This window comes from Stegodyphus dumicola, chromosome X2, assembly GCF_044657685.1.
Source record: "Stegodyphus dumicola isolate Sdum_Otavi_A_Nest chromosome X2, ASM4465768v1".
NCBI lineage: Eukaryota > Metazoa > Arthropoda > Arachnida > Araneae > Eresidae > Stegodyphus > Stegodyphus dumicola.
Genome location: NC_140781.1, coordinates 78,234,395 through 78,255,692, shown reverse-complemented (window position 1 = coordinate 78,255,692; position 21,298 = coordinate 78,234,395). Strand labels below are relative to the sequence as shown.

Here is a 21,298-nt window from a genome sequence, read left to right as displayed (position 1 = left end):
TTATAAAATGTCGCATTTCATACTTGCCAGTAACATATACATTCAAACAAGGAGCTATTCAGAAAATAGAAATGCCGAGGCGTAAATTTCAGGACGAAGAAGGGTTGATTTCTTATTCCAGTGCACTCTTGTATCCCGAGATCGTAGATTCTACAGCCTATACTCTGGCAGGCCGTCGCACAAATTTGAGACAGAGCTTAAGCAGATATCCCCGTATGCTAGGCTTAAACCAAATAATCTAATCCAATTCCATATATTATATTGTATTCCAAACACGATGTAAGAAAAACCTACATAACGAGGATTAGTTAAGGCTAAGAGAAACAAAACACCTCTGTGTGGAAATGTTTGAAGTAATTCGAGAGGAGGAATATTAGTAAAGGGACAATCAACTATTCGCCAGTAAAGATGAGAAAATTTTAGGCGGAAAGATACTGTCATTGCCCCAAATCATTCCTCAGTTTCTCTATAATTTTATTTTGTCCACATAAAAATAAGAAAAGTGAGTGTTAGAAACTATGATAGAATGCCCCCAGAAGTCTTCGGTAAACAGTGACACAATAAGCCAGCCCTGTTTGGCTTTGGAATTGGCTTTAGATGATTTAATTACGCACATAGTTGCTCTCTCATGGTAGAGTTTCAGTGCTAAATAACAATGTTTGTTTAATGGGTTACCAAGAATACCTTTAAGGCAATCTCGTTCTGAGGTTCGGTTTCACATTACACAAGGGAAAAATCGTGGAAGCGCGCATGCAACCGCCCTGCTAGCTGAGATTCAAACCATTAGCGCCCAGTGTCTTTCACTAATGAGTGCCATGTAAAATTAAACAGCACATTTAAAAACAGTTTTACTACTGCAAAATTCCTTGATTTCTTTAATTTACTGTTTTTAATTTAATTAGAGTTTATTTTTATTTCGTTACTTTACTTTTCCAGCAGTAAAAATATGCCTCTAAGTTTTAATTATTCTAAAATAAGCGTGTTTTAAGAGAGATTTATACTCTCTTTTCGTATCGATTTTTAATAATAGACGGCGCTACAAACGTTGAGCAATAGAAAGTGAAATCTTAAAGACTACCTACAGCCTGTCCCCCCCTCCTGGAGGACGACGCAAAGAACTCTGCGAAGCTACTAACTAGGATCTGTACTTAAGCAGTCTCTGCCCATAAAGGTAAGAAAGGACTTCCTACATCCATGTCTCTGGCACGGGGGTATAAAATTTATGAACCTAGTGGTTCTGGAGGCCCCGGAAAGGTCATTCACTGGCCAGCCCGGTGGCCTGGCGAGTCCTAGAGCGGTGTGGCTCTAGTAGCCCGAGGGAGGGGGGGGGTAGCGCCCTCGGGTTCGCTGGCTCCCACTGCGACGGGCAGCCCGAGCGAATGGCAGGTAGCAGATTCACGACCAGTGCTGTCTGGGCAACGTGTTCCAGGCGGTGTGTCTCTCTCTCCAAAGTGCGAGGGTGGAGGTTGAACCTCTGCACCTAGTTATGAAGGGCGAGGGAACCTGTAGTGCGATTCAGCCTCGAGGGGCAGGGAAGCCAATATCTTACTTACCTACAGCCTGATTACTATAGCAACAACGTTTTTCTTCCTTCGTAATAGTTCGTCGAGAAAGTGTAAGCATAAAACACTTGTCACATCCTCTCAGTTGAACAAAAGACCTGCTGACATTTCTTCCATTTCAGCATCTGTGTCTCAAAGATTGCAGAGTATATTTTATCCAAGAATAGAATTTTTCTAATTTTATCTTGAATGAAAGATATCTGTGATATGTGTATAGTAGTAGCAGTTTCTTTTCTCAAAATTCTTTCACTATGCTGGATCGCTCTCTTAATGTTGAGTAATTTACCATTATTCCACGAAAGAAAACGCTTTTTAAAATACCAGATTTTAAGCTTTTTTAGTACTTTCATTGCTACACAATGAAATTTTTCAAAAATGATATAAATAATTTTATACTTCACGTTATGTGCATATGTATATAACGTACACACAATATTATAAATATATATAAATATAAAATAGATAGCTTTATATGTTGTAAGTATATGTTATTTTCTCCCTTTTTACCGCGGGCCTACCAGTGACAATAGGTAAAGTCGTTAAACACTGGTAGTTTGACTCGGATTTGGATCCTGGCAAACAGCATGACTGTATTTCGTGGTCTTTCCAATGTGTAACGTGGATACGAGCCAGTTTTCTTAGAAAATATGTAGGCATCCCTTCCTGTAGGCAGATAGCCATCGCATGCTTTGACGTAAGCAAATAAACCAGACCAATCCTCTTTACCATGTGCCCTCCTGGTGTGATTGGAAGCACGTTTGGCAAGCATTCGAAAGGTCCCGAGTTCAAATACTGGCGACAGAGTGGTTGATTTTTCATGTTTCCGAGCTCTAAATACTATATGAGAGTCACGGACTTTCGGCCGTCGCCGATAAGACATTTCATTCGTAGTTGATTCGCCATGGGCTATATCGCAGTCAAGTAGATATAAAATAAGTAAATAAAGGTTGCTTATAATATGTATAATTACTTGTTTACAAATATAGGATATAAAGAAATTACATAGAGTTAGTTTGAAAATTATGTCAATATCAAAAAACAAAATTACCACATTTCATAATTATGACTTAACCTCTGAGATTTTCTGTTAATATTATCGTTCTTAATATTATTTACTAATGACAAAATTCTTTCATCAGTTAACCTATATTTTTTCAATTTTCAGGGCAGAATGATTACCAGCCTCAAGTTGTTCGTAAATCAGATATCTTCTCCTTTGAACTTTTTTTAACATCCTCAATAAAGTTCCATGTCGCGCTGGAAAAGCCATTCCTTACTAAAACTATAATCTTCTGTGGGGTGCCTCTGCATGGCTGCACATTTAATCTTTACACAAGCATTTAATAGGCTTATGATTTTACTATACCGTACTATACGAGTATAATGCACCTAATTATCACACTGAGAAAAACCCTCAAAATAAACTCTTTACTAGAAAAAATAAATTATTAGTTCTAGGTAATATTTTAGTAATTCTAAAAGATTTGTTTAATTAAAGAAGCACACACAGAGTCAAAACACACACCGTAATTAAAGAAGCGTTTTTCTTTTAAAATATAATACAGTCAGAGGTGCACACAATACGTGTTTGTACAATAGGTAGTTATTACCTATTTGTGTAAATAAAATTATTAAACTAAATAAACTGTAAGGTTTAGCATAAGTTTTTAACAGCTATCTTTAGTTAAAGCTACTTTCCTGTCCCTCCTAATTTCAGCTTACAATTTCCTACCAGAATGTGTTTTTAGAATCACATTTAATGCAAATAAGTAAGAGCGGTATTGAAGTCGAAGTTCCACTGACTTCGTTAGAGAGCCAGAGTTTCTGACTAGCTCGCGTTCGCCTTTTGGCTACACTCTTTGTAATTTCAGGCCCTTGATAGCTTCGCCAGCGTATTTGATATTTAGGCACAACTAATTAGAAATATTTATAGCTTCGGTTATATCTTTTCAGTTAAGTTTTACTTCTTACTATTACTTTGAGTTCAAGCCCAAGTGGTGGCTTTACTGTACGCTCTGAGAAGGAACCGACTGTAAGTTCTTATTTTGAGAAATAAAGGGTAATTAACCCTTCTTGAGTTTAATGTTTCTGTACTAAAGCGATTATTCGCCTACCTGTTTACGAAGTTCCTACGCACTTAGCTGTTAAATAAAAAGTTGGAACCCCACAAAACTTGTAAGGCTCTTAAGTTTCAATAACGTTTATTTTATTTTAAAGCTTTACTGTCCTCTCTTATTTTCCACTTCCGGACAGAATAAATACGTGAATATGTCTATGCAAATTGCACTTGTTAACGCTTAAGTATTTAAGTTGTAGCTTTTCGCCAATAACAGAGTTAGATGGGGAGAGAGTGAGCCTTCTTGCCAGTATACTTCACGCGAGCTTGCAATCAGTTGCTATCCGCCTTTAAGGCCAGACATTTAGTCCTCTTGAAATCTAAAGACGTATTGTAGTTTCCTGCAGTTTGCGTACTACATACGTAATAATTTGAAAGGCCAGTCTTAATGTTAGTCATCTGTGTAAAGTATTCAAATTTAGCTCTTATTTAAATTTAGTTAGTTAGTAGTTCTTATATTTTTACGTTCAGACCACAAGTGGTTGGTCTTTGTATCCCGAAGTGCGGGAGCGCCTGTGTTATCGTGGAGAATAAAGAGTAGTTAAACCCTTCGCATCTTAGTCATCTATTTTACAATTCCACAGAACATAGTTTCCAGTAAGCTCACTGTTCCCATTCAGGACAGTTCATGTTCGCCACGCAGATAAGGAGAAATACTAGTCCTGATAAACTTAATATAAAATGGTAAGATATAATATAAGCATGTAAAGAAAAATATGTCTTGACGGGCCAGAAGGCGAACTGGTGCAAAGATGAAACGGCATGACAGGGCGAAACAGCGAAGTAGAAACGGCGGCGGTGAATAGTCCTATTCCTACTAAATGACGCCACAAGTAGCGAGGACTAAAATATGGTGGGTGATAAATTCACCACCACCAAGATTTGGTAATTGGGTTACCTGTTCCTCTTTCGCCCTTTAAGTGGGTAAAGGTATTTTCTGCACGTGAATTCAGGCTGTAATTGGATGCACGTCCGGATAGCAATAGGGAGATCAGGAGAAGGAATCACCGCTGGGATTCATTTCTTCGAAAAAACTAATAAAATTTACAAATTTAAAGTTTACTGATAATCTTTGCTTAGCTCAAATTATAATTTATTTTTCATATTGAAATACAATTCATTATCTTAAGTTAATTAAAGATTAATATAGATTTTTAGCGCTTTTGATTGAGCTAATTTTTCTCGTGAACATGACCACGACCTTCAGGACTTTAGATTACCTGGTCAGCTGCTCAGTCATGTGATTCGATGTTACAAAAGGCGTCTGAACTATTGCACTTCACTCTGCAATATGGACACTGCAAGCGAAGAATTCCTAGGTTAGTTTGTGTGCTGTTCATTTAAGTTGTACTGTATTTTTTTATGTGTTTTTGATTGCGAAATTTAAGTATTTAAAATTATTTTCACTTTTAAGTTCAAATTAATAGTTTTCTTGTTTGTTTAGCATTTGTTACTAAGTATAGCGATCACTTCTTTGTAGAGCTAAAATAAGTCTTAAACATGCCTGCACGATGTTGCGTTCCAGCCCGCAAACCAATTACGAAGGCACCAACGAATATATATTGCTATTCAAGTTTCTAAAAGATACACTAAAACGGGAATAAAAGATTAAAAATTTCCAAGGAAAGCTTTTATTCCAAGTGATCGCAGCGTAGTGTGTGAGAAATAATTTCGAAAGGATGACACCATTCGGTACGATTATTTACCAACAAACGAAGTATTGTTATTCAAATTTGTATACGGCATAGTAAATTAAAAGAATTGTAGAGTCATTAGGTTATTTTGGCTCGGGGACGTGAAAATATATAGTGTCCTCACCGGTACTCGAACTTGGACTTCTCGAATACGCACTGAATGTGCTGTGAATGGAAGATACAGAATCTTTTTTAAACGTAACACCCAAAGAAAGGATTTAGACTCCGAAATCCCAACTGTCAACGATTTCAATCAATACGTGACGAAAGATTAACTTTCATGGAAACAAACATTCTCAAATTGTTTAAAGGAATGGGGAAAAAAAAAAGATCAAAAACTCAGATGTGGTTGCTTAAGCGAAGAAACTTTCTTTGCTTTAACTCGCACAACATCCACAATGGTTCTTATAATTAAAAGTCTTGTGCTCAGAGGCACGAAATATATACTTAAGGCAAATTTCAAACAGATAATCTAGAATCCAGGTTTTCTTCATACAGGAGGTTCCTATCTTGTGTCTGTATAGGATATTCTTAAATAGGAAAGAAAATTGAGAATTAAATCAGTTCTTCATTTACCCAATAAATTTGGAAAAATTCAGTTACAAATGTTGATGTCTGAGTAGTAGATAAAGGTTCGAACCTTTAGAAAAAATTGACGGTTCACCATTTATAGAAATTCCAGATAATATCGATATCGTTTCAGAGAATGCTGCTGAAACTGAAGTCTTAACGTGTGTGTCTGGCCACTGACTGTCTCCCACGTAAGACTCAATAGTATTTCTAAATAAATCAATATTCAGTCTAGTATAAATTGGAATTTATTAGGACACCAAAACAAATTAATCTAATCTAGAAGCTATTTAACATCTCATCAGCAGCATTCAAGCTGCATCAAACAAATCGAAAACAAGTTCCAGAGTTCACACTGTTGCCACTTAGCGTTCTCTAAATCAATGCACTTGTACCAACTATAGCGTTGCCATTCAGAGGCACAGAAAAGTGTCTGTTCAAACCGGAATATCCTGGCTCCCGTTGGATGGTTGTCTAACATCATTTGGGAATGGGAGTGGACTGATATTGAAGACGGCTCGATGAAAGATTCCAGCTGATACTCTGACGTCCACGACTCGTACTACTCCATCCGCACCAGGAAGGATCTCCAAAATGCAAGCTAGTATCCACTTCATAGACTGTCTTGTTTTTATCTTTTAGCAAAAGCAGTTGTCTTACTTTGAGGTTGGAGTTCGGTTGATTCCATTTGAAAGGGTCTGCAAATGGTTGAGATATTCCATACTTCAACGGTTCCGGAAATTTGCTCTAAGTTGATATGTTAGGAATGCTTCCGAATACAAATCCGATCCCATTTCTAAATGCCTTTGCACTAGAAAATATATATATATATATTGCGATATACGATTTTAAAGTAACTGTAGATCTTTTCAAATTAGTTTTGGTAATAACTGGTCCTGCAAAGTCTAGTCCTATTTTTTTAATGATCTAATTGTTACCATATCTCTAGGTAAATCTCTCACTATTTGGTTTATAGTTTGGATTCTCATCTAAAAGTAAGTCGTGCATTTATTTATACAACGTCCTATTTCATAGTTCAGTTGTCCGGAGGGTATTTCAGTATAATTGTTTAATAAGAAAAAGTGTTGTTTGAACACCCGAATAAAGACATTTTTTGTGATAATAATCTGTGAGTAATTTAATGAAATGATGTCTTTTCGGTGAAAGAAGATGTTTCTGAACTTCTGAAAGTTTTGCAGAGTTTTGTAGGGATTGTGCCTGTAACTAACAGCAGCTTGTGTAAAATTTTCCAATAGATGTGCAAACGACTTACGCTATGTCTCATATGAAACAGAACTTAAGAAGGGTGTAAAAGACATTTTTATTTAAAACTAAAGTTGAACAGAAGGCACACCTTACTGCTTACAGATCAACCAGCATTTACGAAGTGAACTCAAAATGTGGATTGGTTCGGTTTGCTGAAATTACGGCAAAACACACTAGGGCCATCTGCCAAAGGGGATGGATGCATTCGTGTAGGACTTTCTAAAGGAACTTCTTCGCATACACATTACAAATGATGTAAACCACAAAAACGCCCATGCAGCCAGCCCGTCCGCCAGATTTCAAACCGGTGTTCAAAAATAATAGTGTTCAGCGATTTTACCACTTGGCCGTTGATAGGCCTCAAAAAGTACGATTTTAAATTAAAACTAAATCTAAATACTTATTAGCCAAAGGCTACGTTCAGATATTTAAACGACCAGATTGGCTCTTAAGCCAACACAGATGTGATAGTACTATTGGCAAGAATAAAGCAACGCCGTAGACAAGAACGCTTATCTTAGAATAACATCTAGCAACTAAGCAGAAATGGCTGACTAAACAATCTCAAATCCTCACTTAAATACATGCGAGCTAATTTACATTCTAGCAGGTAAACGGAAAGAGAGAAATGACAGTATAGATTGAAACATAAAATAAATGGTTAATTAACATAAATAAACCTTACAGATTGGAGAGACTTAACTTCCCACCAACTCGTAAAAGTTCATTTCTGTCAAGAAATATATTTAAAGATAAAACCTTACTATTACTTGTAAGTGATCGTTTCTACAGCAGGCACCTAATTTCAGATTGAAACTCAGAATGCTGTAAACATTTGACTAGCACCTTTACAGCATTCAGCAATTAAAAAAAAAAAAAAACTCTAGCAACTTTCATATCTTAATGGTGGATTGAGTCTACTATTGTTCACAAACCTTAAACACCACGCAGAAATTCTAATAATTTTCCCAAATGATGAAAACTTTCTGAGGAATTTTTTCTCACCGGAATTTTCACCTGTGACTCTCGGGTTTACCAAAGCTTCGTTTTGAAGTTCATGGTTTTCTTTATCTTCGAACTTCTTTAGTAATTTTGAGAGTTAAGGTCAGGAATTGATACTCTGTAATAATCACTTAGGTCCATGCCATATCATTAGTTCAGTTAACGTTATTCCTTTCATGGATTTTGTCTTCGTTCCTCTGATCAGCATGTGAGCTAGATTTTCATCTCCAGGACAGTAATTTCAAGATTCAGGTGATGTTTTTTTTAGTATTTCCATTACTCCATGTTGTAGTAATAGTCTGCATTTATTCAAATTGACCTAGACCCAATGTAAGAGGAATCAGTCCAAAAGGGTACATTCAACTGGAACTTCTTCTCTACCTGTTCTTTGACACTTGAGCCTAATCTTGCTCCGATGAGTGATTCCATCAGCTCCAGTCTCGGAAGAGATAGCTTCTTCAGTGGAGCTACTCTGGCTCTGGAAATTGCAAAAATGCTTTCTATTTTACTGTGCTTTGTGACGTGTTGTAAATATATCACACCTCCATACACTTTGACTTGTGTCGGTGAAGCAATGCATTCGAACATCTCTCAATTCAGTCTTACTAGTCTTTCGGAAGTATTGTCGCGGAATGTTTACATTCTGAATCGCTGACAGTTGACTGACAATTTTCTCATTTTGTTTTCAAGGCCGATGGTAATTGACCATCCCAATCTCTAGCGAGTTGCCAAATTTCCTGCATTAGAACTTTTTCCCTAAAAGTGAATGGACTTATACATCCAGCACAATCGTGTTAAGTTCTCCAATGGTTTTAAAAGTATTTCTCTTTGTGATTAGCTTTGTTTTCTCTTGAGCTTGAATAGTTAGACTTGATTAGTGATTCTATCTCACACGAACTTCTTCGTAATTCTATTTATATCCCAATACCTTCTGTTGTAAAATTTCCTGGATTTCATCATTTTCACGTTTGTCGAAAACTTCATGCAAATTCACACAATTTGTCTTCCACTTTCGCATGTTGAAACTGGTAGCTTTCAGTATCTTTTTAAGGCCTTCATATACGAGTTTAGCTTCGTTTTCGTCTTCATTGTCACCTATCAAATTGTCTACGTAAAAACATTCGTTCATTAGCTTAATTGCTTTCTGATTTGTTCCTTTAAAGATATTTATATGGTGTTTAATAGTTGCAGCAAGCAAAAAATTGGTCGAATGTAGCGGCAAAGAAAATGCAAGTCCTCCTAAACATTTTCGTATTGGGTTTTCCAGCTACATCTGTAAGCTTATTTGCCCCTAAAAATCTCACAGTATCCATATCTTCAGGTGACAGAGAAATTTGTTCAATGTCAGCAATAAATGCTATATTATGTGCACGAAATCATATTAATATCTCTAAGAACAGTAATTTAAATTAGGACCGGAATAGAGACAACCATTTAAAGAATATTAGTTTTTCGAGTGGCTGAATGCCGAAGATGATCAACGTGCTTGGGCGCGAGCACGTTCATCATGATTGAATGGGTTCTCAGTGGTCAAACTGTTAATCAATACTACTACATAAGTACTGGAAAGACTTCATGAAAAAATTAGGAAAATAAAGGCCACAGTTGTGGAGTGATGGATGGCTGTTGCACCAGGACAATGCACCCGCTCACACAGCCCTATCAAGCAGTTTCTGACCAGCAAAAACATTACTGTGATGGGGCATCCTCCTTATTCACCTGATTTGGCTCCGTGCGACTTCTTTTTATTCCCTAAAGTTAAATCTTGCTTAAAGGGGAGACCATTTTACCTCAGCTGAAGAGGTTCAGGCAAAAATGGAAAATCTCCTGAAGGGCCTTCCAAAAACCTCTTTCCAGAACTTTTCCCAGCAATGGCAGCACCGAATGCAGAAGTGTGTGAATGCTGAAGGGAACTACTTTGAAGGTGATAATGTCATGGAGAACTGATTCTGTACGTACAATGCTTTATTATTGGACTAGTCTCTTTTTTTGTGTGTGTGTGTCACACCTTGTATGTCTGTTCAAAACCGGAACAGTTATGCTGAGATTTTGATTTGGCAAATTTATTGATTTAGTGCTTTTATGAATCATAATATAAATTGCTTTAATTCGTAAATGTGTTTTTCATGATAAAAATTTTATAACAAGAGGAAATGAAACCAAATTTGTACATGCTGTGTTTTTATGTTTAAGAAATGAAAGTATATTACAAGAGTGTTGGAAGTGGCCTCCTCACCTGTATACACAGTTCAATACGGAGCTGCATCTTCGTATATGTTGCTGCCAGAGTACACGTGATATAGAGATGAAGGGTGGTTCCACTTGTCAGGATGCGTGAACTAACAAAACCCAAGTTTATGGGCCAGCATGCAGTCGTCGAGGAACACCTTCATTCACGGAAGATGAGCGTATTCTGTGCATTACCCACAACACGCATTTTCGGGCCAATTTTTTTAATACAACTATAACCAGTGAAGTGTATACCAAGCACTGTTTCATGAATTTGTGAACAAGTTGGATGATGAGAAGCTGACACTTGGCTAGTACCAGCAAGATGGGGCAACATGCCACACGTCTGAAGCGAGTATGATTGCGGTGGAATCATTTTTCCAGACTTGACTCCTCTTGACTTTTTTCTATGAGGTCGGCTTAAACATAATGAATGTAAGCATAAACAATGCATTATCGACGAGTTACATCACAGCATCCGCCGTGAAATCCACGCAGTGACGCCCAATACTCTGGCAGCAACATACGCGAATATGCATGCCGTGTTGAACTGTGTGTGCAGGCGGGGGAAGATCACTTCGAGCACCTTTTGTACTGCACTTTCATTTCTCAAAAATAAAGTTAATGCCACATAAAAATTTGGTTTCCTTTTCTCCTGTTATAAGGTTTTTATTACACTTTTTCCGGGGCTGCTTTCGAGTGGGATATCATGTATAAATAATAATGCAAATATTATTAAATGTTATAAATATTGTTACAATTATTGCTACTGATAACATACATATAAGAAAATAATTTGCTTGCTGTTATGCTGAAGTAAAATTATAGTTTATTTTATTTACAAAGCTTTGTGATTTTAATTTTTCCCCGCTTTTGATCTGCTATTCATTTTATTAGATACTAACTGAAATTAAATAAAAATACATTTGCATATTTTTTAAAGCCCTGAAATAATTATTGTTTTAAGGCATTGAATGTATAATAAATTGCTCATTCAAATTATTCTTAAGATTAAAATATGTAATAGTGATTAATATATAATTATATTATAATAAGATAATAATAAATAATTTGTATGTCTTTTAATTTGCTAAATAATGTTATTTCCCGTCAATAATTTTTTTTTAATACTTCGGAATATTTTCCTCTCTCTCCTTTCCTTTTCTTTCACATTTCCAAAATTAAGCCTGCAAAAATTTGGGATCAATGACATGAACAGTAAATTTATTTAACACATTTTTAGTAATATTTATTAAAGAATTCTATTTAGTATTTAGTGAAAGTAAGAATAATCAAGCTGTAAAGATTTATTTAAATTAATAAAGAATTGCTCTTTTTTTAAATTGTAAATTTATTTTTCAGCAAATCCTGAAAAATGATTATTACATAAAAACAACTATAAAATATCATAAAACATTTGGTAGAAAATTTCGTGAATATTTCTTAAAAATAATACCTATTAAACTATTAATCTTGACAGCAAATGAATAAACGACCATTTATTTATATGCTTACTTTTGTTAGTCTCTGAAATTTAATTATTATTCATTATTAAAAACAAAAGAATCTAAACATGGAAGGATCAGACGCCTTCCGCGACGTCACTTCATAGCTACCAGGGCGTGTTTTGCAGCTGAGATATATACATATTCTTACTGTTTTTTGTATTTAGTTTGCTATTTTAGCAGAATTGTAATTAAATTGTTTCTTTTCCCCGTGCAATGCTACGCGTGACAAATTTTATGAGAAAGCTGCGCGGAAAAATACAGGAGCACACGCATTTAATAAATAGAGATGTCGTAATTGTATTGTTTTGCTACCCAGAAAAATTGAGAAAATACCAGAATGTTCTCGTGCATGATTAAAAAGCTTATAAAAGCTGGATCAAAACATTTTAGTTCAGTTGTTTATTAGTTGTTTACTTAGTTTTTGTCTTTGATTGTAGCGAATTCACGGTGAGATCGGATTGGCTTTCTTTACTTGAGTTTTATTTAACGTTTTAGTAGTTCTAAATATAACTGCTGTGAAATATTGTGATATTGTACGAATATCTCTGGGGAAATTTCATCATTTTGTTTTATTTCTTGTGATAGGAATAAATTTTATTAACTTTTTATCGATTTGGGCATACAATTCATTACGAATCCGTACGCATGCAACACTTTTAGGTGTCAGGCGTGGGATATTGAATGCCAATCACAAGAGCGATGAAAGTTAAGGCAATTCATGGCAGCCTTTGCTGCATTTAAAGAAGATATGAAAGATTCTGTTAAAGCGGAAACGAGAACTGTTAAAGCAGTGATGGAAGCTGGCCAAATATCTGTTAAAGCAAAGATGGATGCTGATCAGGAAAATTGAAGCAGGACAAAAAGAGATGAAAAGAGAAATTACCTGCATGATAGAAATAAATTTGAGGCTATTGAAAGCAGAATAGACAAGGTTGAAAATAAAGTTGGACAAATTGAAGAAAACGTTTCTTCTGTCAAAGAACAAATAAAAGAGAGAGTTTCGGCCGTGGAACAACAAATCGATTAGAGTTTCTTCTGTCAAAGAACAAATAGAAGAGAGAGTTTCTGTTGTGGAACAAAGAATCTAAGGAAGGGTTTTTGCCGTCCAACACCAAATTGATGACAGGGATTCAGCAGTTGCGGAAGAAGTTGATACTTTAAAGTATTGAAGGTATGCGTGGTTCATTTGTTTACTATTGCAACTTCGCTAATTCAAGACGAGCAGATAAATGAAACAGAATTAAAGTACTTACCTTAATTAAAAAAAAAAAGTAATCCGTGCTGAGAATGTAGAGAACACAGTCATTATTGGGCACACTGTATAACGCGAGAATGAGTCATGTAAGGAGAAAATTTTTCTCCTTCTTTTTGGATCAAGTCCAATTCCAGTTAGTGGTGGTGAGGGGGAAGTTAACATCGGAGTGTAACGCTTCATCCCTGTTGTTATCAATTGCTCCACAATCTCCCACTCGATGAGATGTTCCGTCCGGAGCAAGACCAAATCCTTTGAACAAAAATTCCTACTGTTGTCTGGGCTGTGAACATGTCTGCATACATCATTTTGCTGTTGCAGTGTTGTAATTTAGCAATTCCTTGATTTTGCAGATCACATACGTAGTGATATTTCACATCGATGTGTTCGGTGTAACTGCTCGCTCTTTCTTTTCTGGAAAGATTTATGCACGATATATTGTCCTCGAATACGATGTTAGCTTCCTGTTGAGCGAAGCCTAAAATTTCCATCAGTTGCCTCATCCATTGTAGCTTCTGCAAGGTTACAGCTAGCAGCTAGAGCGATGTATTCCGCTTCTGTCGAAGATAAGGAGACACAATTTCGTTTCTTGCTTGTCCATGATACTGTACTGTTTCCTATTTGAAATATATATCCAAATGTGGATTTTCTGTCAGAGGTAGCTCCAGCCCAATCAACGTCATTGTAAGCTTTGATGACTAGCGCACCATTAGATTTTTAATGTATTTGTCATTAATTGTATATGTATGATTTAATAATACCGTTCAAGTCCGATATTGATGAATTTTTCTACTTTTCTGCTAAGTATTCCAAAAGAATTCGCTTTGTTGGGTCTTGATTTTACTGTTGCTAAATATACAAGTGCTCCCACTGCTTCCCTGTATTTCCGATTATCGGGAAAAACATCATCTTGGTTGCTTTGGTTCTTCATAAAATTCATAGTCATGAGTGTATAGCTTAGTTTCTTTGCTGATTCTCCGTCGAATTTTTCGATCATACTCCTAATCTTGTTAGCTTGATGAAGTTTAAAGCGTCCATCTTTTTCTCTTTCGATTCCTAGATATGTAGATACTTCTCCAAGATTTCGAATGTTGAAATATCCTTTGAGAATGCCTTCAATTTCTTGAATTGATTCACGCTTGTCGCTTGCGACTAATATGTCATCAACATAAACGATTATATAAGTTCTTCCATTGTTCTAGATTAATGTGAAGGAACATGGATCAGCCTTTCCTTGAATGTATCCTTGTCTGCACATGATTTCAGCTGTCTTGTGTTTCCAGTTTCTAGTTGCCCGTTTTAGTCCGTGGATACTTTAATTTACAGACTTTGTTTGCTTCTGAAGCAGAGATGTAACTTTCTGGTTCCTTCATATATATATCTTCTTTCAGATCTCCTTATAGAAAAGCTGTTTTTACATCAAAGTGAACGTGCATCTGCTACTACCAAGATAGTCATTATTGTGGTGATTATTGTGGATTATACTTTACAACTGGTGTGAATGTTTAGTCGTAGTCATGCCCAAATTTTTGGCAATATCGTTTAGCTACTAAACGAGCTTTATATCTGATAACATTTCCTGAAGCGTCGGATTTTGTTTTAAATGTCCATTTCTTTCCAATTGCTTTCTTTCCTTTTGGAAGATGGACTAGTTACCATGTTTTGTTTCTCTTCAGTGCTTCCATTTCTTCTTTCGTAGATTTTAACCACGGTTCCTTTCCTTTGGTTGGAAAGGTTTTCAGTTCTTGCCACTCTTGAGGAACTTTGACATCTTCATTCTTAGCCATGTACAAGAATCTGTTTGGTGGGATTCCCTTAGTCGTTCTCTAGGATCTTCTCGGTAATAGGGGAATTTCTTCTGATTCAATTCCTTCCTCTGTTATAGCATTTGGACATGGTCCTCTTGATTTATTTTCTTTAAAAGGCCATTATATTTTCTCATTCTGATCGTTTAATTGACGAGGCATTTCTTCCTTTTTGTTTTCATCAAATATTACCCTTCTTCTGATCACGACGTTGTTTGCATGTGACATGTTGTTGTTTGCATGTGGCTATATCTTTTAGTACGGTCACTATATCCAACAAGATTTTCTTTTTCTGCTCTTTCATCTAGTTTGCTTCTTTTCTGCTTTGGAACTAGGCAATAAGCTGTGCTGCAGAAAACTCTGATGCGGTTTAAGTTCGACTTTTTATTATTCCAGAGCACGTACAGTGTTTTTCCAATTGATCTTGATGGTAGTCTGTTTTGTAGATAGACGTAGATTGTCATCACAGCTTCACCCCAAAATTCTCTTTTGAGTCCTGAATCGAGTAGAAGGCATCTTGTCATTTCCATTAAGTATCCATTTTTTTCTTTCTGCTCTACTGTTGCGGTGAATGTGCTACAGAGGTTTGATGTTCGATTCCCTCTTCTTTTAGATATTCTTCAATCTCTTTGTTTGTATATTCTCCTCCATTGTCTGTTCTTAACACTTTTGGCTTTTTCCAGATTTGTTCTTCGTCAAGGTTACAAATTGTTTTAATTTGGCGATAACTTCATCTTTTGTAGCTAGTAGATAGATCGTTGTGCATCTCGAATGATCGTCAACGAATGTTAAGAAGTATTTCTTTCCTCCTACTGATGTTGTACTGATTGGTCCATAAATATCTAAATGTAATAGTCCAGAACTGACTTTTCTCTATTGTTGTATTGCTTGGGATATGGCAATTCAGACATTTTGCTTCTGATATAGCATTCGCATTCTTTTTCCTTTTTGGCTTCTCCGTCAATCTTTATTCCGGTTGCTAGGTCATCATTCTTTAGCCTCTTGATTGCTTCACAATTTCTGTGTAAGTCTTCTATGCCAAAGATCTATGCTATTTTCACTTCTTTCTGCAACTGTAATTTTGGCTTCCCTTCTTTAAGATTCAATTACGGTATATAAATTTCTTTCTGCTTTAACAATTCCTGTGGTTTTATTTTTCTTCTTCATTCTGCAAATATCTCCTTCAAATTTAACTGTAAACCCTTTCTTTGTAATTTTTCATATGGATATCAAACCTCCTTCTAGGTCAGGAACGTATAGAACATCCACGAGTCTTACTTCTACTTCGTTATCTTCGTTGTCTGTACAGTATAAGTATCCTTCTCCGATACCTTCAGACTTCATCCGAGTGCCGTTAGCAACTGTTATTTACTCAGTTTTGCTTCTATCTAATTTAGTGAAACTGTTCATGTTATCGGTCATGTGGCAAGTAGCTCCTGAGTCAACTGACTAGTTAAGAGTTTTTGAAATTTTCTTTCTCTGGTGACTTCGAACGTGTAATTCTGTCTTCTCATGATTCTTATTTCTGTTTTTATCTTCGTGTGTATCCTCGTTTACAGCAACTTTCGTTCTTTGTTTATTTCCATAATCTCCTTTATTCACTTGCTTTTCATTGTTGAAAAATGAGTTACTTTAGTTTTCGACGTTTTCTTTGCGATTATTAAAGAATCTACATTCCTTTTCTAAGTGTCCTAATTTTTTGCAATAATTGTGTCTTCGTTGATTGAAATGCTTGAATTTTGTGTTAAAATTCGTTTTGAAGGTAGTTGTTTCTTCTGTTTGCGCACCTTCTTTTCTTCTTACGGCATTTGTCGATGAGTTTCGTTTTTAAGTATTCGTAGTTCCGTAGTTCTTCTTCTGGGCGTGCTTCTAAAACTGTAATAAGATTTTCGTAGCTTTTTAGTAAGCCGCTTAGTAAGAGAGCTGCACTGTGATTGTCCTTTATTTCTTCACCAGTTCCTCGCAGTTCGATTTCGAGCATTTTGCTGACGTGTTCTTCGAGCTTGTATTCGTTTTCTGCTTTTAACATATACAGCTTTCTGAGAAGGTAAAGTTTACTAGAAAGATTTTTTCTTTCATGAATTTTAATTCATTCCATATCTTTTTAGCTGTCGTGTTACTTCTTATGTGTATGGTTTCTACAAGTAAACTTATGGTAGCTTGTGCTTGTTCATCTTGTTTTGTCCGTTCAACATTTCTTTTGGTGTGTAATCTGCGATAAGATCCCATAAATTTTCTTTTTTCAGGATAATTTCAAGCTAGTATTTTCATACTTGATACAGTCAAAAGTCTTTAATCCGAACTCGTCGGGACTTTGGCGATTCCAGATTATCGGTTTTTCTGGATTCTAGATCATCAGTTTAAATCTGGTAAGATGGCACGCAGAAATTATAAAATTAAAAATATGAAACTGCAATTTATGAAATAAAGAGCAATTATGATCTAAAGGGTATCAAAATTTACAAAAAAAAAGGCTTAATATTTATTTATTTATTTACTTTATTAAACATTTCTTTCAATGCGTGCATGCATAAAAGCATACATTACGCATAGTCGTATACATTACGCGTAGTCAAAATTAGCATACATTACGCATAGTCGAAATTAGAAAATTGCAACCAGAAAACTATTTGATGTGTATTCGTGATATTTATAATGACGAGGAATTTGATTTAAATCATATCAAAGACGGAGTACATCGAGATTAAATACTACATTTAGTAAGGAATTATAAGCTGAATAAAATAAAAACATCTGTCCTGAAGATAAGGATAGTGCTGACAGATCAACTTCCAGTCCATTGCGTGCCGCGTCGTTCAGTTCACCAGGTTCCTCAACATTTCATTTAACAAGCTAAAAGTGAGGAGCTCTGTAGACATAATGAGAATTCGCTGCTCAGTCTTTTCAGTAGAGTCAACGCTTGGATGATCCCGAAACAAACATGACTCTGGACAGCAAGTAACTGATTTGCTACCGCAGTAGCTTTGCTGTGTCGGTTCCTTTTTGTCAATATCACTATGCACCTATCTTCTGCAGACGTCATACTGGGAACACAACCTCTTCCGTGGAGTTTGCTGCACGTTCCATCTGTTTGAAATGTGTTCCAAAGCCATGAAACAATACTGCGGCTGACATCAAACTCCCTAGCAACATCTGTTATTTTTCGCTCTTTTTCAATCTTGCCAATAATACGGCCATGCGTAAAAAAAAGTGCTATCGGGAAGATATACTGAAAATTTGAAGTTTGTCAACTGATTCTTCTCCGTTAAATTTGGCTTTTTAAAGACACATCGAATCATTATATTCCGATGTGTTCGGATCGTTGACATATATTACCATAAAGGCACACAACATAAATGCAATCATTATAAGTATGACCTGAAAGGAAGTAGCAATGAATGGAGGCAAAGGGGACAGGATCATAAATAACCCAACATCGCAAATAAAAGAAGGGCTGGAGCGCGTGTGAAGTAAGCAAGTCAATAAATGTAGTAAAAATTTTACTGGCAGTGGTTTAAAGTGAGAAAATTTCTGCAAATTGTAAGTGAATACAATGCATAATAAGTACGATGAAAGACAAAACAAATGCAAAAACAATAATGGAAGAAAATGTGAAAGATGACTAAATGATAGAACTACTTTTTGTGGTTTGCAGTAAATGGCCTAAGATCATAGTTCTCTTCAAGTATTTTATAGCTGAAGAGATTAAATGAATTTAAGTATTCACATCCTAGTGCTTTGTTGAAGAATTTTGTGTTTGTCTTGTTAAGTTAGATTTCAATAGTGTCAAGTCTGAGATCTTCATGAAATGTGACATTTCTAACGTAGTAATGTGCATTAGTGATAATGAGTAGGAAATGATTTTGAATTTTTTGTAATTTCAGGAGATCATTTTTTGTAGCAGAAGTCCATGCAGGTGAATCATAAACTAAAAATGGTCTGATGATGGAGGTGTAAATGAGGCGTTTTTTCCTATGATCCATACTTGAGCGTTTTCTAACAAGGAGAATTAGACTATTGATAACCCTGTTTGCTTTATTTTTAATTTTGTGAATATGATAATTCCATTTTAATTTAGAATTAAAAGTAATAACCAAATATTTGGCAGTCTTAACTAAAGGAACAGTTTCTTTGAAAAGAGTAAGGTGACGAGTAGGCATACTCTGGGCTTTTTCCCTTCTAATCAGCAACGTCAATACACGTCAAATCTCTTATCAGTGCTATCACATGATGAACAACTTCAGCAATCCAAAATTTGCAAACTCACAATACGTCTTACTGTATTCTGAAATTATGCAAATTTCCACGTTTTCTTGCCTTCCATTTTGTGGCTGCCATTGCTGCTACTGTTATCCGTCCTTGGCAAATGTCCACCAGTATATTACTGCAGCACATCTCAGAAATGTCATAATTTCTTATAAATTCTGTATTTTAAAAATGCTTTACTTTAAAACTTCATTTTAAAATTGAACGATCGTTAAATTTAGTTTAATCGATCTGCGAAATCTCTACTTTCAATGCAGCTATATTAGTTTCTCAATTAAACAATCCTAGTTGGCTGGTTGAATTAAGTAAGAGTGAGTCAGATTACTGGCACAAAACCAGAGATGATTATAACATGCCAAACGCGAGGTAGTATGATCTGATTTGATGTATTCAAAGCAAATTATTAATAAATAGAACAGGAACATAGACGAAATGTTCCAAATCCAGAGGATGGAGTCATATTAAAACAAGGTATTTTAATGTTTAACACAAGTGTTAAACATTAAAATACAATACACAATCTTCAAATCAGATTATATAAGGTAATAAAAGCCAGTCTCTTTAAAATGATAAAATAAATTACAATTTACTTCTCTTCTGATTAAACTACCATATAGTTGCCTTGAACTAAAAAGCATCAGCTTTGTATAAAAACTTTATTGATATTCTAAATATGAACAACTGTTGCCATTCACACAAACTCAATAGTAAAATAAAGCATGTTGCCAGTAACAAGATTATTGTAAAAATCATAATATAAATTTAACAGTGCGAAAATAAATAAGGCAAAGAAAGAAGAAATGCAAATATTAAATATACATCCAACATTAACTCCCACCCTTGCCAATGATTGCATTAACAATAGATTATTTCCAATGCAATTGCAATGGTAAAAGTAGGTTTTAAGGAAATTGTTTTAGTTTTCTTATTTCATCCACAGATTTCTTTCCAGTCATTCTTATCTTATCACTATATTCTATCTCGGTCATTTGCACTTAAGAGAGGTAAAGAAGGTGGTTCTGTATTTAAAACCATTGAAACTAGTCCTGCAAAATTTACAAACATTGTGCTGATTTTTGTTGTTTAATTTCTCCAATAATCATTATTTGGATTGTTATTTTAACCTAACCTAATAAATCAGTAAGTAAACTAATGAATTATATCATGGCTATCAATATTCAGACATGAAAAACCGGGAAGTTTTCAGGTGCAAACTGTCAGGCAACTTCAAAAGGTCTCCAAATTGACAAATCTGTCTTAAAACATCACTCAAATTAGTAAACTAGTTATAATATAGCTATCAAGCTTAAAATCTGATCAATTCCTCTAAATATTTATTTTACTTTTATGTGTTTTTTGCCAATTTCATTTGATGCTGATGAAAACTCAAGTTAGAAAGAAAAGTTTCATTTACCAAAATGCTTTTAAACACAGTAAAAACATAATTAGTTATCACAGCTACCAACCTTGCAATCTGAAAAAACAGAAGAGTTTCGTACAAAAACCAGGTCTTCACACTGCCCCACACAACAGTTTTAAGAGAATGACAAATTGAATAAAATTAACTTTACAATGTATAATTCAGGTTATTTAACTATTTATAATGCGATTCTGATGCAAACATATAAGTATGTATTTAGCAACTCTTAAATCTTATATGCTTTGCCTAATTTTACTTCATTTTGTACTTTTCTTGAACTGACAAAATCCTGAGTAGGAAGCAACAGCTTTGACATATTTGCCAACATCTGACACTCAAAAAATCAGTAGAATTTTCTCAACGACAAAGAGATTTTTAAAAATAATTAAAATATATAGAAAAAATCTATTTTTTTAATAATGAATAAACTTTAAATAATAACTAATTAATACTTGAAAGTTCAGTTACTAAATCTTAAATGCAAATAATTTTAAAATACTTAAATGTAAAAAAAAAAAAAAAAAAAAAAAACATTATTTGTACCTTTTAATAGAAAAATACTATAATCATTAAATAATACTACTTTATCAAGATCACTAGCAAAACAT

General features: G+C 35.0%; 1 long non-coding RNA gene across 1 annotated transcript in view; it reads left to right on the top strand.

Moving 5' to 3' along the window:
* The window catches only part of LOC118192216 (uncharacterized), a 134,643-nt gene extending 130,424 nt beyond the window's left edge, over positions 1–4,219 (top strand). The window contains exon 3 of the long non-coding RNA XR_015039079.1: positions 2,728–4,219. This is a non-coding gene — a long non-coding RNA (uncharacterized LOC118192216). The remainder of the gene's footprint in view (positions 1–2,727) is intronic.
* Positions 4,220–21,298: the final 17,079 nt, after the last annotated feature.